Raw genomic sequence first — 16,168 nt, forward strand, 5'->3', positions numbered from 1 at the left:
AATATGGTGTCTAGCTATCACGAATCGGTGTTTTTTTAAGTAAAGGGAAAATACTTTAGTTGCAGTTAGCAACATTGTTTATGGTGAAATAGCCGACATGAATAGCTTTATAAAACAATTAAAATAATCCAGTTTCATCTATGAATCCACCATCATGAACAGAGCACAACTCCAAGTAAGTTTATAATTTTATCATACGAAATATGATAAACGTTTTTAAATTTTGCTACCGGTTTATATGTTTGAGTAGATCATAAAAAACGTAGTCTCCGGGAGATACATTAAATATAGGGTAGACCGGGGCATGTTTACGCAGTGCTTTTTTTTCAAAACGAATTAAAACTGGAAAGCCAACAGTCATAACATATTGATGCTGCTCCCAAGCAAATATTCTCATAAGTTTTTGAGCATCTGTCAAGCCTCGGTCTAGCATGTAGAAAGAATAATCTGTTTTCTACCAAGTTGAGTAAACTTTGTGTTGAATGTTTTGGAGCTTATTGCGAATAAAGTATTCTTCGTTAAAATTAAAAAAAAAAAAAAAAAGCAGAATTTTATCCTTTTTTTAAAATTGTATTTGTATGAACTGAAATGTTATTAAATTTTTTCGCACGTTAAAAATAAATCCAAACTTGGCGACGGGGCAAGTTTACACGTTGACGTCGGAGCACCTTTATACGCACGTTCTTACTTTGTCTTACTTAAACGTGTCTCTGGCACTTTTTTCGCTCCGAACTGTCACGAAACCTTTTTAGTATTTTCAGACTATTTAGTTTTGAAAATAACCATTTAATTTTCAATTAATTATCAAATTCGTATCTTATAACTTACAATCATATAGTGCTGTTTTCATGCCCATTCAGCTTTAACTTTATACATCAGTCAGTCTGTAATAAATTTGCTTTTTTTTAACGATGGTAAGACATTATGTTTAAAATACTAACATAACCACGTTAGGTGTCAAAATAAATATGAGTTAAAGTACGCCACTTCCGAGGCAAGTTTACGCAATCGACTTGGACTTAAAAATAATTTTTTTTAAAGGTTGAAAACACAAACAGAGTAACAACGGAATCCACCAATTTTGACTCCATTAACTGCTTTATAACTCCGCAGTGTCTAAATTTCCTAAGTTAAAACATAAAAATTAGAAAATTTATTGAAAAAAAGTCGCGTAAACGTGCCCCGGTCTACCCTACTTTGTTTTAAAAACGTAGTTTATATGAATGCACCACAGTTACTACTACAAGTACATCATCAACGGCATGTCTCGTTTTTAAAAAAAAAAATGCTTTAAAAGAAATAAAATGAATCAAATAAAAATAAACGGTTGGATTATTTTTTGTGCTCAGTGAAGTGTTAAAACGTCTCCGCACAATTGCTTCTTTTTGTGTATTTCACAATATAATTTGTTTTTACCAGGACTGAAGAGTCGGAGGGGAACTGACTGATTCCGACTTTGACTCCAACTCCTTTACCACAAAATCATGCCGACTCCGCCTCCCACTCCACAGCTCTGGCAGAGGGAAAATGACTCCAACTCTTGGAATTTTAATGCCCACTTTGACACCGACACCTTTACCTTAAAATCAGTCCGTCTCCGATCCCGCAGACCTGGTCTTTACGAAGAGCGTTATGTACAATTTTATCGAGTTTGTGTCTTGTACAAGATCTGATGAATTTTCTTTGGCCTTGACTAAGCTGTCGAATTTATTGCGAGTTTTTAGGTAAAGTGCCGGAAGCGAGCAGTTCCGCTTGCATTATTGATGCCATTGATTACACGTTACCTCCCTTCGTATGCATATTCACTTATGAGTAATAGCTCTTTGTGGAATTCAGGTGGCGGCTCTAGCTTTTCCACCGAGATTCATGTTTCATTTAGGGCTGATCCGCTTCAGCTCAATTCTTGAGCATTAGTGTAGACACTTACAAGTGCTGAATGAGAATGAATCTTGCAGTGATTCACCGTTGGGACTGAACTTTTGGAATTTGGCTCGGTAAGCGCATTTTCGCAGCCGATGTGAATAATTATGATTTTTTTTGATAGGAAATGTTAAGTCTGTTTGAAGCGTTTTAATGCAAGTTATCCGTGAATGCGACTTTTTTTTTTTCATTTTTTTTTCCTGACGCAGTGTTTTATACAGCTGAGTTACAAAATTCACTTTTATAATTTTTGTAAAACTGTAAGATATTTAATCACTCCACAAATTTTATACAACATCATATTTTTTACGAATTTTATGCGCAGATTTTTTTCTCCACAACAAGCGTATTTCAGACATTGAAAATCGGAAAAATACGTCTCAAAAACTTAATTGTGAGTATTTTCTAGGGTTTCCAGTACAGAAATCCCGATCCCGAATCCCACGGGATCCCTTCTTATACTTAGCGGGATTAATTTCGCGGGACTGAGAGGAAAATCCCGCAAGAGTTCCAATTCCGCAAAGATTTTCCATGCAAAAGTTTTCCAAATTTTGCAGATCATAAAACGAATATTTTCACAAGCAGCACCTGAAGTTTTCATCACCTTTTTCGTATTTCTGCAAGAAAAGCTGGAAAAACTTTGTGACTCATTTGGTGTGCGGTGGATTTAGCATTCAGAAACAAAATTATATTTTTCTGAAAATGATTTGTTATTCAAATTTGAGGTTTCAGTTTCCATACGTTCAGCGATTGAGAAAATGAGCAAAATTACAAACGTTTTCGAAAACCATCACTAAAATTTGAAACCCTGAAAATTGCTCTTCAGAAAAAGTTTAGAAGATGTATTACAGATTGCAAAGCCCGCTGGAGTAGCCTAAATTCAATGTTGGAACGCTTCTGTAAGTTTAAGGAATGCACTTAAAATTTTGAACCTTCTAAAAACGCACAATATTTTTCTCCTAAGAAGAAAGCTATGAAAAACCTAAATGTATGCTCCCTACCTGTAAAGGTCCTGCTGATGTCTTTGTTACTTTGAAACTGATATTATAAATGTGAGTGGTACCTTGAAAATTATGTTGAATGAATTACCTAAGCAATCTGCAAAATTCGGCTCGACTCTAAAGGAGGTGACAAAAACTGGGATGAAACACAGGATGACTCGCATAACGGTTCAGTACGTTAAACTGCTAAAGTTTTGGAAGGTCTCTTTGAAGTGAGAGGTAAAATTAGTGAAGTTATCCAAACACTTTTATTGGGACTGCGAAACCAATCAACGTTTATCACCTGCTCTAATGAATCAAATGCACTGCTACCGTGAACAATATTATTGAAGCAGTATTCTCAATGCAAGTTAAATTGGATACAGAAATGCGCAAATCAAACAGCCATCGTTTTTGTAAAAAAAATTGAAGTTCTTGAACAAAAACCAAGCATGTGATCCACATAAGAAAATAAAAATCAATTTTAGAAATTGATGGAGATTATGGGGATTCTTTGCTAACTGTCCACAATTATTTAATCTCAGTAAATCCAACTGCAGTGGAGCCACAGCAGGCGTTTCTACCAAGCACGGTTTTTTTTTTTTTTTTTTTTTTTGCGCTAAGATGATTTTTCCATGCCAGACGAGCGATGCGTTGTTAAGGCGCTTTGTACTTTATTAGGGTACACTTCTGCGTACCAAACGATAGTTGCTAATTTGGTTATGACGTAAAAATTGATGTAGAGAATACAGGAAAACTACTATTTCAAGTAACAAAAGCAGCCCTCCCTAAAAATCATATTGTTTTCTATTTGACATTGAAATTTAGGAGAATAAAGTCAATCTCGCGGGATCCCGGGGGATTGGCTTCTTACAATCCCGAAATCACGTAGGACTAAATTCGGCGCGGAATTGGAAACCCCAGTATTTTCACAATTTTTAAAGAAAATGGAGCTTTTAGAATATATCATTTGAATGTGTTTCTTATTTTCTTCAACAGAAAACTTCAAGCAATCTAAACGTAAAAAATGAAAAGATGCACTTCTTTCTCTCCCATCTTACATTTCATCCTTTCAAAGTTGTTTTGTTTAAAAAATTATCAGTATTTCATTTTTCAATACTTTTATATCTTTCAGCAAATAAACAACATTTATTTTAGTCTTTTCATAAATTATTGAAATAGCATTTTGATTTGAGGTCGCATTTTTGGCAAAAAGTTCAGGGAGGTCAACGTAGTATCGAATATGATTCCATTCTAAACATTAGAACAGGCGATAATCAAATGGACCATCATTATTGTTAACATGCTAGTTTACAGGCCAGAATTCATGAAGCAATGAAAACAAACATGGCTTTTTATTTATTTATTTATTTTTTAAAGAGATAAAAATTTTACTATTTTTTAACCGTTTTCTATGTTAAAGGACTCTACCTGAAGAACTGCGGTTGGTCAAAATGATTTTAACAATGCAAACTAATATGTTTTTCAATTTGACTACGAAGCAACAGCTGAATTACATGAAACGAAAAGTGGTGTAAAATGCTGAAATTTGACGCTTACAAATTTGAGACAAAATGAAAGGGCTTGCTATTTTTAATTTTAAAGTTGGTTTCAGTTTGAAAGCGAGCCCTGAACGATATTTTACTACTGGTATAATTATACTGAAAATTCATATTTCTAATAAACTGTCATATGTTATGTGTTTCTGCTATAAAAAGGAAAAAAATACAGATCGTCGAGGGTTTTTTTATTTTCGGTTTTCAGGACAGTACAAGCTAAAGCCCGTTGTACGGTTTCAAAACAAGCAGTGGATAGAAACCGTTGAATTACCTACATACTTTCAGTTTAAATTGTTTCAATGTATCACTTAAAATTTGAAAAGACGCATTGTATATTTTGCAGTGAAAAATAATAAATTAAAGAAACAAAACTATTGCTCAAGGCGAACATAATTAAAAATATTGGGGCAAGTCAACGCGCAAGGAATAATCAAGAATTTATAATGACTTACTTAACATTCCAGCACCCAAATGACAGCATATATGCCGAGAAGTACTCCCTTTTCCCAAATACAGATGTAGAAAACAAATGTCAATCAAATTTTCTGCAAATTTCTTGATTTTTCTTTGCTTTAAAACATTTTTTTCGTTTTAAGAGCTGTTTTCAAGCAAGTAGTTTATATTTGCACCGCAGGCGGTAATGATGATTTTTTAATTGTTCCAACATACCTTTGCAATCTTTACTAATAATAAAGCTGAAAGTCTGTGTCCCTATATGCCTTGATGTCTGTGTCTCTGTTACGCGCATAATGCCTAGACCGTTCGACCCATTTTCATGAAATTCAGCACAAGTAGCTCAGGGGTGGACACCTCGACGCGATTATTATTATTATTATTATTATTATTATTATTATTATTATTTTGAAATTTGATTTTGTTCTTTTTCTATTCCAATTTTGAGCTACCATTGGCGGATTTAATCCCTCTGCAGTAATACCGAGCGAATTTCCATACCATTAACGAGCATTTTACCATAACATGGACACGCAAAGTAACATAGCATATTGTCGAGAAATTCATCATCCATTATTTGTAAATATATACAGACGAACCAAATGACCTTTTAAATTTCTACTACAGGCAAAGACGTGCGGGTACCGCTAGTAACCAAATAAAGTAAATCATTTTACTAACATACTCTGCTTCAAAATATGTTTCAAATAAAGATATCCGGAAATACATCCGCCTTTTTGGTCAGTTTGTACGCGTAACGTTTAAGAACTAAACGAATAAGTGATCAAGCGGGAAAATGAACTATGGGAATAGATGCCCTGGTCGTCATTATTCTCTCAAAAAATATTATCAGTGGGAGCACATATAAACAGTTTGACAGGCACACATTTATCTACTAAAAACAATACTTTCACTTTTTGTTTTCACCATGTATTTGATTATTAGTATTATCTTCTTTACTCTTACTAGAAAGTAGGTTAAAAAAAGTGTTAAAAAATGCATAGGGAGAAAATCTAGCAATGTTACCAGAATGAAGATATCAATCGTATTTATTGTAAAACTAATAATGAAAATTACGAACTACGTTTAGTGATTGTTAATGGAAACTGCAAACATAGTTTGGGAACAAAGAGAAAAGAGCTATTATTCATCCAACTTCGATAGTAATATTAAAAGTGAACATGATTGAAAACTGTCACACAAGAAATGTTTCAATTAAAGACAAAATTGTCAAAAACACCAAACTCACCACATTATACCTCGAAAATGAGTATGCAAATTATATTTCACTTTGGCATAACAACAAATAGAGCATTATTTTAGCTTAACAATTAAAAAAAAATAGATTGCAATATTTATTGGGTCTGAAATTTTCGCTTATATATTTGCACTTTATGTATTTGGTAAACTAAACTGGCTGTTAATTTTCCAATATTTGAACGAAAGACCGTATTATGCATTTTAAGATAAAGTACCAAGTTTCTTTTTTCTTTTTTTTTTTTTTGTATTTGAATGATGCTCGTGTGGCAGGTGTGGCATAAAATATCACAATTCACGACACTTGCTAGATTGTTATCCTTTCAAATACGAAATACTGTTTCAGAAATATGGTAATTTATTTATTTATTTTTAAGACACACAATAGTTCCTTACATTTAAAACAAAATTTATTACAAAAACAAAATTTAATGTTAAAAACTCTTCGTATTAAGTGCAAATATATTATTGAAATTGATTACCCGTGAAAATGGATTGAATTTCACACTAGTTTAAGGTGGAGTTTTGGTAAATATCGATAAATATTTCTTACAGTAGTATGCAAATTACTCTTATCTCTTGGCAATGGTCTATTTTGTTTCTTTGGTGACAAATTCTTTATTCTAGCAGCTGTTAAATGTTTCTTCACCACTATCTTCTTCAACTGAAAACACATTTTAAACTAACTAATACGCTAAACTTAATTTTTGCAAACCATTGTATGAACATTAACTTAAATTTATAATTATGTTTAATTTTTTATTGATTTAAAAATTTACTTTATGTTTGCAAGCTATTCCTAAGGTGGATGATGGGGCATTTGTGAACATAACATGGGGGGCACATGTGAAGAGATCCCATATCATCTCCATAATGTGAATATTAGCGATGGATACTATAATTTTCAGAAAAACACTGTCAATACTTTAATTGTTATTTTTATGTGACTTATTCTAAAATTTAGTGTGAACTATTTATTTATTTATTTATTTATTGTTTCTAAAAAGTTTCTCAAGAATTCAATTCATAAAATAGTTAAAGAAATCAAACAGACACAACATATATTAATTTAATTAACAACTTTTGTATGAAATCCGTTTGAATACATTATCATACACTGTATGAAGCTTAAAAGCAATAAACAACAAGAACAATCTATACATAATAAAATAGTTTTTGCACTAAGTAGTCTTCTAAAATTTTTGCTTGTATATCCAGTTATCAGAACGTGCTACAAAGCTTTAAAATTTGAAATTGAGCGGAGTTATATTGTGTCAAAAAAAAATATTTTAGTTTTAAAACATTACTATACAATTTAAACTGACACAGTGTAGGCTCTCTTCAGGAGGAAATCCTTCAGTTTAATGGGTATTTACATATATACACTGGCCTCACAAAGTTAACGTACAACATGTTTTTTGAAGCTCACCATTACAAAAATGGCAGTAACAATAAAATGCATAGTTTGCATGAATGATAGTAACGAACTTTAAAACCTTTTATAAAAAAACGACAGCTGCCACTTTTATTTTATAGAAAAGAACATATCTTCATGAGTGAGAAATAAATATGCAAATACAGTAGGCACCGCTTAATGTGATCACGGTTAATGTTATCATTCGCTTAATGTTATCAGAATCTCGAAGTCCCGCAACACTTGTATGTTAACACACGTTAAAAAAAGTCGGATATTGTAATCAGCGTCTTCGTTTATTGTTATCACTTTTTCATAAACTTTCAATTCCCCCCCCCCCCCCCCGTTTTTGTTCCTCAATTAACAGAAATTCATAGGCAAACCCTGACGAGACTAACTTTTTGCGTAGCATTTTGTGGTTTTCAATAGCAGTTCAAAATATTTCTAGGAATGAAGCTACAGAAAGTTCGCCTCCAGTGACCACCGACTCCCCTTAAGAAAACTTTCTTTTACACCTAAAAAAATTCAGTCGCTGGACATGTTCCAGGCATTGATGTAGGACCTCTATTGTCTGCATTACTTTCTAAGCTGCTAAAGAATTGCGTCGAGATTGAAAACAAAGCGAAGTTAAATTAAAATTTAAACAACAAGCAAAACCATGCTGGAAAAGATAGAAAAGCTGAATGTGCTTTGAAACTGGTTTACGAATGTCAGGGAAAAAGGTCATATTTTACTTCACCTATTACTATGTGATTAAAAATTGCATAATTTAGCTTTAACTTTTCATAATTCAGATACTTCCATTCTGTTAATTTAATAATTTAAAACTGCATTCAGTTGAGTCATTGTGATTTTAACTTGAGGTTGTCAAAATAAATGCACCTTAATTGGAAAAAATTCATTATTTTGTATCTCCTGGATTCTTTTCAGTTATTGTTATCAGTCGGTTATTGTTATCAAATTATATTTGTCCCAAAGTGATCACATTAAGCGGCGCCTACTGTATCAAGCTTTCGTACTTTTGACCGTAAGTTGTGTTAATTTTCAATTGTTGTTGACAGTTTCGGTGACAATAGTTAATAGAGTTTAGAAAATGTCTCAGACACGTCATTTGGCCGATTCGTTAAGGTGCCGGGCAATTGGATGGCTGAAAATAGGATTGTATCAGGCTGATGCTGCTAGACGTCTCAATGTGTCTCGTATTGTTTCAGCGACCTTGGGATCAACACCAATCAGAAAATTCTGTGTCGAGAAGACATGTTCCAGACCGACCACGAGCTACAACGCCTGTAGAAGACCGTTTTCTAGTTCTTTCGGAACGAAGGAGAAGAACCACTACTATGCCGCAGTTCGTTGCAGACCACTTTGTAGCATCAGGAAGAAGAATCTTCCACAACGGTGCAAAATCGTCTTCACAATGCTCTATGTATGATGACCAATTGTGTGTGTTCCGCTCAGGGACCACAACGAAGGATCCGCTTATGCTGGGCAATAGAACATGTTTCCTGAACCCAGCAGCAATGGGTTTCCGTACTGTTCACAGACGAGTCCAGATTTACATCGGAGAGTGATTCAGGACGTCTACTGATCTGGAGGGAACAGCGTACCAGATACAATCAATCCAACACTGTTGAAAGGCACTGTTATAGAGATGGTGGAATCATGGTTTGGGCAGGGATCCCGCTTGGTGGTCACACAGACCTGCATGTGTTCCATGGAGGAACTCTGACTGATCAGAGATATCGTGATGAGATCCTTGATCCATATGTCTGCCCATATGCTAGTGCTATTGGTAATGACTTCATTCTGATGGATGGTACTGCACGAACTCGCCAAACTCGGATTGTTGAGGAGTATCTTTAGGACCAATCGGTTTGGAACGAATGGAATGGCCAGCTCGATCTCCAGACCTGAATACGATAGAACATATTTGGGACTATCTTGGCAGACAGGTTACTGCTTTAAATCCTCCTCCAAGGTTGTTGCATGAGCTGGAATAAGGCTTAGTCTGTGTCTGGTCTTCGCTTCCTATTCCGGTGTCCGACAACTTAATAAACAGGTTGGAAAATCTATGCCGCCAATGCATTCAAGTTAGGGGGGGGGGACACATTCCTTATTAGAAACCATTTTTGTATTGTTTCTATAACATTTTACTACATAACACTGTGGTTTTCTGTTTTCTTCAAGAATGGACCTATCCGCAAATATTACTTTTTTGTTATAAATCGTTTTGCAATACACTTATCCAAATTGCCATGACGCATTTATTAAAAAAGCATTTAATGCCAATATCCTCCAAATTTTTTGTTTCTACATTCACTCATTTGCAAATTACACGCAAAAAGCCCTTTGTACCTTAATTTTTTGAGGCTAGTGTATTTCATACTAAGGAGTTATTCTATGAAACATGATGGATAGTCCTTGTTTTTTAATCTTGTTCATAGGTGACCCAGGTTTGTTCAGATGAGCCCATTATAAGGACACATTTGAAGACTTTTTTTTCAAATAGCGTAAAGTATAAAAACAAATTTTTTTTTGATCGAAACATTCTATGACACAAAGACTATTCATTAAAGGGTGCACTTTTGCTCTGAGAAGTTGTTAATAGTTCTTGAAAAGTAAAGAAATTTTAAAAAAATCGACCCTCTTTCCCTATTTATCAGTTAAATTTTCAAAACTTAACTATTAAGAAGGGTTATAAAATAGCGGAGAGGATCATTAATAAAAGAAGACATGCGCTCGAGAACCAAATTATCACCTAAGGTGGGTAGTGTTAACAATGAGTGCAAAATCTTAAATCATTTATTTTTATTTTGAAGCATTGAAAATGTAAGCGCAATAAAAGAAATCAATACTTTACCCCACATTTATCAACGAAACATATTCATTGAGCTTCGTAAAGACTCGGAAGTTGAGTATCAACAGTGAGTTCTAACAAGATCTTATATGAGTGCTTACTTTTCTAACATTGTATTTCAAAAAATTGTACTTTTACAAGATTTTTTAATCAAATCTTATAAAAGAGCATGGTGTATACAAATCCAAACTTATCGCCTAAGGTGGATAATGTCATCAATAAATGTAAAATTGTAAATCCCTTAATTTTATTTTGAAGTATTGAAAATGTAAGAGCAATAAAATAAATCAATATTTTATCCCGCTTTTATTAAAGAAACAGATTTATTGAGCTTCGTAAAGTTTCGGAAGTTGAGTAACAGCAGTGAGTTCTAACAAGAGCTTTCATCGGTGCTTACTTTTCTAACAATTCAAAAAGAGAACAACGGTCGTAAGCTAGACGCGGACGTGTTTTGTTGAAAATCTACTCAAAATAACTCAAAGAAACAGTAACGGGTGTTATCTCTTCTGCAAGGCCACAACCGATCACACCTTCATCATGAATGAAAACCAAAGAACTTATCCCGCCCATCGCTTCAAACAATATGTACTTCAACGGCTGTATGCGCATGCAGCCGGACGTAATGTTTACAGTCAGTAGGAAACACGAATGTATAACTTAGTTGAAATCTGAGAAAGAGCTTCTCCTTTTAAGAATAAAACTAAGAAGGCAATGAAAACTTTAGCTTCCCTTTTTCGTAGTTCATCATCCAGACGATTTGTAAAACTTTTGAATGCCTTCCGTATTTAATGTGATTCTTTTTTGTCAGTTTTTTTTTTCTCACAAGAACTTCTCCCACATTATAACTTGTAAATACAATGAAGTTGAAACTTATAATGAGACATTAGAGCAATGTATTAAATCAATTGTGTGGAATTGCTCCTTTCCTAGCGAAAACCGAGAAAAATGGAAAAATATCTACAGTTTGCAGCTCCGCGAATTCAGCAATATTTTAAGCTAGTTCATAAATTTATTGCTGTTTCAAGTGAAAAAAATTAATTGCTCTAAAGACCAAAGTAAAAACAATTTATTTTCAAAACTTGATGCAAATATATATTTGTGGCGTTTCAAAAATAATTTTTGTTACTTTAAAATAATCAAGTTTTTTTAACCAACACTTTAAATATTAATTAAGATCTACTGACGTTCAGTAAAGTAATTATTAATTAATATTAGGTTTTTTCTGACTTTAATTGTTTGATCAAGTTCATGCGAGGTAAGTGAATGGAACAAAGTACAAGAGTTCATCTTGCTTACAAGAGTTCATCTTGCTTACTTAGTCATTTATTTATTTATTACATCACTTTTGCATTCAATTATTAGAATATTCATTTATATTTTAATTTAGATATTTATTTATTCATTCACCTATTTTTTAAATGCATGCACTATTTTATAAACTCATATATTAATTAATTTATTTGTTCGCTTATTGTTTCATTATTTATTCGTTCATTCATTCTTCCGATAATTTATTCATTGACTCGCTGAAAAGAATTTCAATAACCAAATAGAACGTATTCCATAAGAAAAATATATTATTTTTTCACTGTTTTTATTTATTTTTTTTTTTTTTCAAAAATGAAAAATGATATTTTAATGCAAGTTTTATTATAAAATACACATTGTTCTTTCTATATACAGGGTGTTCCGTTTTAACCTGCAAGACCTTTATTTTCGCAACCGTTAGTCCTAGATGTATACTTCCAGTTACAAAAATGTTCAAAATCAGATGCTGAAGTAAGCTATTGAAAGTTTGAAGCAAAACTAAAAAGGAGTCAAAAAATACAAAGCTTAACTTTTAATACGGGCCCTAGGTACCCTAACTAATATTTAGAGAAATAATCTCCATTGAAAACTATTAATCACACAAAAAAATTTGGCATTTGTGCGACCAAAACTCAAGAAGATATTCCAGTTTAAAGTTTTAATGGACCATACAGAAGATGAGATTGGAACTTATCGCCCTTTCAGAAATGACAGGTCGTCAAAGTAAGAAAAACAAGGTATTTGTTTTTTTCATCGCTATTCAAAAATAAATGTAAATGTTATGCCGTGATATATGCAAAAACACACTACAAAACCTCGAACAATTTGAAAAACCACTCTACGCACAGATATAATTTTAAACACTTGTTAACCGCTATATTTCCCCCAAAATGTGTTATTGACGGCGAGTGAAAAGTGGTGTAGGTCACAAAACGCCGCGTTTCATATCTCGGTGAATATTGGTGTTACTAATGTCAAATTTTTTGTGTTGGAATTATTTTTCAATGGAGATTATTTCCATAAACACAAGTTAAGAGACCTGGAGCCCGTATAAAAAGTTAAATTTAATATTTTTTGACCCATTTTTATTTTTGCTTCAAACTTTCAGTACCATAACTCTGCATCTGATTTTGAACATTTTTGCAATTGGAAGTATGCATCTAGGACTAACGGTTACGAAAATAAAGGTCTTGCAGGTTAAAACGGAACACCCTGTATACTACAATTTTAGAAATAATACTAAATTTTGTTCATTTTGAAAAAGGTAAGTAATCTCATTTATAACTCTCTTAAATCAGGAAACAAAACTACATTTTCTTTTCTAACCGCATTGCTTTCTTTTAGCTTCATTGTAACAGAAAAAGGGCTAAACTTTTGATTATTTAATTTAGTTTTACAGCTCAGACGCACAGAAAAACTTGTTTTTTTGGTAAATCTCATTCTGGATAAGCTCTCGCAGAATTATGTATTTCTTTATACTAAATTGTTGATTTTTGACTTTATCGAAAAAATATATTGCAAAAATTCAGTTATTATCATTTTGGATATACAGATATTAATAGGTTTCCTTCATCTTCTGCAATGTTATAAATATTTCTTTGATTCCCCACTGACACGAAATATATTAAGCTTCAACCCAAACTATAAACAATCATTAAGGAGTCATAACAACAAAGAAGCATAATCAACAAAGAAACAACAATCAAAACGAGTGTCTGCCCTCAGTTTATTTAATGTGATTCTATACTATCTAAAGACGATTCCCGACCTTGAGTTATTCCAGAATTACACGCTTATTTTCAATAAGCAACAATGAACGCACAACAAAATTTCTTTGTGTGAGATACTTAATTGTTTTCAGAAACCACTTCAGTTCATATTAAGTAACACAAGAGAAAATTGTAATTTCAAGTACAAAACTACAAGCTGATCCACCTCTGTTAGAGAAAAGCTCAAGGCTTCAGGAGATCCACATAATAGAAGCGTAACTTCCTGTGAAGATTATCTTCTGTTATAGTCCTTGGCTCTCTATAATAAGTAAGAGGACGATGAAGTGTGCTAAGAATGTAGCGATGAGCAAGGCTGAAAGGGAGAGGTGAAGCCTGTGCGAACATTTCTATGTGGGCACGGGTTGAAGGCAAAGAATTGTCAAGGCTGTTCAACAAGGTCGATTTTAAATCAAATTAGTAGGAACTGATTGATGGAAATGATTTCATCGCTTGAAGATTTCTTAAGAAGAATCAATAATGGAATTTTTGGGAATTAAATGCTTTTAATGCGAAGTATGCCAAATAGCTTCTCTTTTCATGTTTCCGGACTCGTCTGATAAAGGTTGTGTAGGGTATTTTATTTCCATTTCTAAAGAATCGTTTTTTAGTAAGAATACATGAAAACTTTAAACATTTATTCGATGCTTTGTTGTGGGACTAGTTAAAACAAAAGGCACAAGTTTTTATCATTTTAAACGAGGAAAAATAAAATAAAAAGTATTCCTGAAATTTAACGACAAAGCCCTTTTTTAGTAAATATTATTATCATAAATATTATTATTATTTCGAATAATCGTGAAAAGGGATCACCGCAATCTAATCTTCCTGTTAAGTAGAGGGGAGAAAACACCTTAAAGAGAACTGTTTTAAATATCGCTATGGGTAACGTGTAATTGTAAAATATTTCCATAGTTTGTAGCACCACCTAACTTAGAAATATTTTAACTATTTTCTTAAAAAATATAATTGATTTCAGTAAAAAAACAAATAGCTCTACAGATCAAGGGGAAAAAAGAATTGAGGAGGGGGCGGAAAGTAATGTCATTTTACAAAAAACATATATGTTTTAAAGTTTTTATTTTTAATAAACGATGTAATTACCCTCGTTGTTAACAACATATTTTCTATGTAGCGCACAAATTTTCAATCCCAGGTAGATAGAAATGAATCGTTTTTTGAGCAAAATTATATGGAGATGACATTTTGGATATTGGACAAGTTTTCCAGTTTTATGTTTCACATAGATAGGAATAAAGGGAAATCAGATGGTGCATTTTCAGGTGAGTGTATGGTGGGTGAAGCATCCCACCACAGCTCGTTAAATTTTTAAGTGACTTGCAGTGTTGTCTTGCGTTATCATGCCTAAGGATCACATCTTTTCTGTTGATAATAGTGGAAATACGCCTGCCACAAATTGCACCATTTGATTTTTCTTTCCTCCAATCACTAACAAACTTTCTATGAGACAAAGCTTGAAAGATTGGCGGCAAATTCCAGATATTTTGCTCCAAAAAATCGATGTTGATTTTTATCTATTCGGGATTGAAAATTTGCATACTAGATAGTAAAAGACTGTTAGTAATTATATCGTTGATTTAAAATAAAACTTTGAAAAAGTTTATTTGTGTGAAAAAATGACGGTACTTTTAAAATTTGATGCAAATATTGTAACATTTTGTGGTTTTCCCAAAAAAAAAACTAATTAATACAAAATGTTTAAGTCTTTGCAACTAATTAAGTCTAAATAATTTGCAACTAATATTTTAAATATTAGTTGAGATCTACTAATATCCAATGCGGTACTTATTTAGTAAATATTGGGCCTGCTTTGGTTTTAAGTGTTTAATGCGTTTTACAAAGTACACGAGGGGCAAAGAGAAATAATTCAATTTTTTTATTTGTTCATTTATTTATCAATTTGCTTATTTATTCATTTATTCACTTATTTTCTTATTCAAGCACTATTTTATAGAATCATCTTATTTTTTCCTCATATATTAATTTATTTCTGTATTTATTATTTTTTTATTGTTTCACTATTTATATTTATTCATTTGTTCATAGTATATTTATTCATTAAAAAAAATAATTCAAGTTGAACATTTTTCATTAGAAAAATATTTTACTCTTTACTTTGGACAAATTATGGAGGGAAGTGATGATTTTCCACTTTTTTTAAGGTACGAATTTACGGAAAAAAAATAAAAATAATATTTTAGGGCAAGTTTTATTACAAAATGCATTGTTCTTTATTTATGTAACTGTAATTTTTTAAAAGAAAAATAAATAATAATAATAAATTGAACGATTTGACATTTGACGAGTGGCCACACTTAAGCGATCTCATGAAGCTATGTTAGAGTTTAAAAAATGGAAAACTTTCACATAAATGAGAATTGCATTTTATGGTAGTATATTATTGTTTTTTTTTAAATACTTTTTGTAAAGACAAAAATACAAATGTCAAATGCACAGATTTTGGTCAACTTAATTCTGTTATTGGCCATGATATCGTACAGTTATTGGTCATATTGAAAAATATAAAGTTAAATTACTTGAAAAATTTGACTACTATTCTAGACTTTCGGCATATCCCAACGTACATAGGCACCTTCGAGCGTATGGACAGCCAAAATATTTATCACTCTTTT

This window comes from Uloborus diversus, chromosome 3 (genome assembly GCF_026930045.1).
Source record: "Uloborus diversus isolate 005 chromosome 3, Udiv.v.3.1, whole genome shotgun sequence".
Taxonomy (NCBI): Eukaryota; Metazoa; Arthropoda; class Arachnida; order Araneae; family Uloboridae; genus Uloborus; species Uloborus diversus.